General features: G+C 36.9%; 1 pseudogene; it reads left to right on the top strand.

Moving 5' to 3' along the window:
• The first annotated feature begins 914 nt into the window (after positions 1–914).
• LOC116633566 lies at positions 915–4,880 on the top strand (annotated as a pseudogene).
• The last annotated feature ends 722 nt before the right edge of the window (positions 4,881–5,602 follow it).

Below are 5,602 nucleotides of genomic sequence, written 5' to 3' on the forward strand. Positions count from 1 at the left end.
AGCTAGAATAATTAGACAAGAAAATGAAATAAAATGTGTCCAGACTGGAAAAGAAAAAGCAAAACTCTCTCTTTGTAGATGACATGGTCTTATATATAGAAAAATCCTAAGGAATCCATTAAAAAAACATTAGAATTCATAAACAAGTTTTGCAAGTTTACAGGACCCAAGATGAATATACAAAAATCCACTGTAGTGACATCAGGGAAGATGGCTAAGTAGGAAGATTGGCAGGAAATTGCCTGAAAAATTAGACACTGGTAACTCTGGAGTATGTGAAACATTTGCAGCATCCAGCAGAGAGTTTGATGAGGAGGCTGGCAAATTTTCTCAATTGCAACTTTGGTGAGAAAGGGGATACCATTTCCCATCCTCCAGCCCTGGAGCAAGCAGCTATAGGGTCAGCAGCCCATGGTCCTGGTGTGGCTTGTTGGAGCTAGAGTGGGCAGGAACAAGTTTGTTCTCCAAAAGTCAGGGTTGTGCATTCTGATTCTATTAATGATCAGTGTGTGGCAGGCATGGAAGTTGGTGGTTGTTTCAACTCCCATGAGCTGAAGTGCCTCCCAGCCATGAAAGAATTTAAAGACAGGATGTATTTCTCTCTCTCTCTCGGGAGTCACATTTAAGGAAATCTTTGTCAGGTCACTGGATGACTATAGAGACAACAGAAGGGAAACGTCAATGAACACATACAACAAAAAATACACACTTTGCAATACCATATGGAAAAGCCACAAAGGATCGTTTCAGCCATCAACAAGCAAAACCCAGCAATCCCTGATAAATGGGAGAATTAGATTTCCAGAATTACCACAACATGATGCTCAGAATGTCCACTTCTCAACAGAAAATTACAACACATACAAAGAAATAGAAAAGTATGTTCCATCCACAGAAAATAGAGTTTGACAGAAATGATCCCTGGAGAAGCCCAGGAATTAGAATTATTAGTCAAAGATGTTACATCAACAGTCTTAAATGTGTTTGATGAGCTCAAGGAAACCATGGATAAAGAACTGAAGGAAATCAGTAAGATGATGTCTGAACAAAATGAGAATATCAGTAAAGAAAGAGAAATTATAAAGAGCAACCAAAAACAAAAATTCTGGAGCTGAACATCACAATAACTGAAACGAAAAACTCACTAGTTGGATTCAATAGTAGATTTGAGCAAGTAGAATAAAGGATCACTGAACTTGAAGATTAGACATTAATTATCCAGAAGAGCAGAAAGAAAAACAAAATGAAGAAAGTGAATAGTCTAAGGAGCTGAGAGATACCACCAAGCATACCAACATATCCATTATAGGAATCCCAAGAGAAGAGAAAGAGAAAGGGGCAGAAAAAATATTTGAAAATATAATGGTTCCAAACTTCCCAGGTCTGATGAAAGACACATCCAAGAAGCTCAACAAACTCCAAATAAGATAAATTCACAGGGATCCACACTGAGATACATGACAGTCAAGTTGCTGAAACTCAAAGACAAAGGGAGAATCTTGAAAGCAGCTAGAGAAATAACTCCTCAGGTACAGGGGATCCTCAACAAGGTTAACAGCAGATTTCACATTAGAAGCCATGAAGGCCAGAAGGCAGTGGGATGACATTCTTAAAGTGCTAACATAAAACATGTCACCCAAAAATTCTATATCTAGCAAAACTTCAAGAATGATGGAGAAATTAAGACACTTCCAGATAAACAAATGCTGAGGGAGTTCATTATAGTGTAGCAGCCCTATAAGAAATGCTAAAATGAATTCTTCAGGCTGAGATTATAGGACACTAGAAAGCAACTCAAAAACATCAGAAAATATTGAAGAACACTAGTAAAGGTAATTTCATAGGTAAATATAAAAGCCAGTTATTATTGTACTTTTGGTTTGGTTTATGTCTCCCTTTTTCCTGTATGATTTAAAAGGAAAATGCATGAAACAGTTAGAAATCTATGATAATGGTATACAATGTATAAAGATGTAATCAGTGACAGTAATAGCATAAAGAGGGAAGGATGGAGATGTACAGGAGCAGAATGTTTATATACTAATGGAACTATACTGATATTATCCAAAGCATATTTTCATAAATTTAGGCTGTTAATTGTAATACCTAAGGTTACTCCTAAGAAAATAACCTAATATATACAGAAACTGAAAGAAGGTGGGAATCAAAATGGTACACTACAAAAAATCAACTAAGTACAGAAAAGGGCAGTAACCAAGGAACTAAAGGAACACAAACCATAGAACACACACAAATAAAATAGCTAACTAACAGAAGTAAATCCTTCCTTAACAGTAATCACATTAAATATAAGTGGATTAAACTCTCCTATTAAAAGATAGTGTTTGGCAGATTGGATTAAAAGACAGAATCCATCTGTATGCTATCTATAAGACACTTACTTTAGGTATAAAGAAACACAGGTTGAAAGTAAAAGGATAGAAAAAGATATACCATAAAAATAGCCAGCAAGAAAGTTGGGGGGGGGTGCTATATTATAGTCAGACAAAAATAGACTGTAAATGAAAAAGGATGAGAAGAGACACAGGAGGAACATTTCATATTGATAAAACTTTCAATACAGCAATAAGACATAACAATTACAAATATATCCATACCTAAGGAGCTCCAAAATATATGAAGCAAAAATAGACAGAATTGAAGAGGAAAATAGACAGTTCAACAATAACAGTTGGAGACTTCAATACCCACTCTCAACAATGGATAGAAACAACCAGACAGATGAATAAGAAAATAGAGAATGTGAACATCATAAACTGATTAGATCTAATAGACAGAACATTTAGCAACAGAATACACATTCTTCTCCAGTACATATGGAACATTCTCCAGAATAGTCCATATGTTAGATCACAAAACAAGTCTCAATATATTTAAGTAGATTGAAACCACAAACAGTATCTTTTTCTTTTCTTTTCTTTGTAAAGATTTATTCATTTTAGAGAGAGAGCACACAAGAGAGTGAGCACGAGTGTGTGTGTGGGGGGGATAGAGGCAGAGGGAGAGGGAGAATCTCAAGCAGACTCCCTGCTGAGTACAGACCTGAGATTATGACCTAAGCCGAAATCAAGAGTTGGATATTTAACTGATTGAGCCACCCAGGTGCCTCCACAGTATCTTTTTCAATCACAATAGAATGAAACTGGAAATGAAAACAGAAAGAAAACCAGACATTTTACAAATAGGTGGGAATTAAAGAAACACTCTTAACCAACCAGAAGAAGAAATAACAAGGGAAATTCAAAAGTACTTTGAGACAAATGAAAACATAACATAGCAGAACTTAAGGAATGCAGCAAAAGCAGGGCTCAGTGGGAAAGTTATAGCTGTAAATGTATATGTTGAAAAAAGGAATATCTCAAATCAGTAACTTTCATTGTACATCTTAAGGAGCTAGAAAAAGAAAAGCAAACTAAACCCAAAGCTAGCAGAAAGAAGTAACAGAACAGAGATAAATAAAATAGAAAATAGCAACTCAATGAAATTAAAAGCTGGTTCTTTGAAAACATCAACAAAATTGACAAACCTTTATCTAGATTGACTCAGAATAAAAGAAGATTCAAATTACTAAAATCAGAAATGAATGTAGGGACATTACTATCAATTTTACAGAAATAAAAAGATATTCTACCAAAAGTAATGCAAGAAGAAATGGAGACATGCAAGGGTTGCCATGAGAGTGAGAAGGTAGTGTTGAGGCCTGCTGGGGGAGAAGGCACCCTACACAATTCTATGGCTGGGTATAGACACTCCTATCCTTTTAAGGTAAAAACTTCAGTGGGAACCTTTGTCTGTAAAGATGGAAACAGTGTGGCCCTCTGAACAGACACTAAAAATAGCTCTCATCTCAAAGAACCCAGCACTTGTGTAACAATATGAGAACTTAGATGCTGGGGAACAGCATTTGGTGAATGAATCCTTCCAGCCAGAGAGAGTTCTCTCTTTGGACTCATCACCTCGCATTTGTAATCAGATTGGATCACCTCCCATCATGACGCCCCTGACAAGAGTTCTTCAATGAACCTTATAGTAAGACACCTTCCCCAAAGAAATGCAGTATCCATATACAGTCCATTGGTATATACTGGATCTTCAGGGAACACTACCATTACTAGTGAAGAATATATTAAATGGCTCAAGGGTTACTATGGAGCATTTTTCTATGGCTTCACAGTAAAACTCCTAGAACCACTTCCTGTTTCTGCAACTAGGTGTTCCTTTAGAGTCAATGATAATGCACAAAATCCACAAATGTATGCAAGGCACATCTTGAAGGTTTAAACAAAAAGAAACCTGAAGATGTGTTCTGTTGTGGGGATAACGACAATTGATCTTTTTCTTTGGACAGGCCTCTTTGATAGATGGTATGGAAATATTCAGCTTTGCCAGGTTTCACAGTGATTTTTTTATAGCTCATGATATGAAGAACAAATAGGCTCCAGAAAACATCTTCCAGTGACCATCCAATTTCTGATAACTATTCTATCCCTAAAATGACTAGTATTTTGCTGCTTCAATCTTATTAAGACTTTAGCCAATGAGAATGAACACATATTAAGACTGCAACACTGCCAGGAGCTTATATGGCTAATGTGAGGCTCCAACTACTTAGAAAAAGCCAACTACTGCCTTCTAAATCTTTGCCCCATCAATTTACCCAAGTTGCAGTGCGCTGGCTTCAACATATTGTAAAAAGATGCAAAGTGCTGGTGAGGTGGATTGATGGTGAATCTACTCACATGCCTGGATTCACTCCAAAACATAGTCATGAGGATAATGTGAATTTGCCAAAACTTGTGGAAACCTTTAAGGGATGGAAAGAGTAGGTAATAAAATGCCTTGCAGTCCTCCAAAACTAAGGACCTTCAAGTAGGAGTAATTAACCAAATACTTGCACATAAATAGAAACTCCGAATAGACTTATGCTATAGACTTGATGTTTCTGTCCCCTCAAAATTCATATGTTAAAATCCTAGCCCTTAATGTGATGATAATAGGAGGTGGGGCCTTTGGGAGGTGATTAGGTCATTAGGGTGAACCTCCTGAACAAGATTAGTGTCCTTACAAGATGAGACACCAGAGAGCTTATGTCCTCTCTCTCTCTGTTCTCCCCCATGTGAGGATACAACAAGAAGACCGTCATCTGCAAACAAGAAAGAGTGGTCTCATCAGACGTCGGATATGCTAGCACCTTGATTGTACTTCTCAGCCTCCAGAACTGTGAGAAATAAATGTTTATTCTGTGGTATTCTTGTACAGCAGCCTGAACTAAGATACCTGTAAGTGGTGAGATTGAAGTGGTGATGAAAAATCTCACAACAAAGAAAATCCTAGAACCAGGTGGCTTCACTGGTGAATTCTGCTGAATGTTGACATAAGAATCATTACCACTTATTTGCAAACTCTTTCAACAAACTAAAGAGGAGGGAATACTTCCAAACTTACTCTATGAGGCCAGCATTACCCCGATACCAAAACTCTACAAAGGCACTACAAGAAACTAGACAAAAATTCTCTATGAATATAGATGCAAATACTCAAGAAGATACTAGCAAATCAAATTCAGCAGCACACAAAAAGG

This window comes from Phoca vitulina, unplaced genomic scaffold (assembly GCF_004348235.1).
Source record: "Phoca vitulina isolate PV1807 unplaced genomic scaffold, GSC_HSeal_1.0 scaffold1, whole genome shotgun sequence".
Lineage (NCBI taxonomy): Eukaryota > Metazoa > Chordata > Mammalia > Carnivora > Phocidae > Phoca > Phoca vitulina.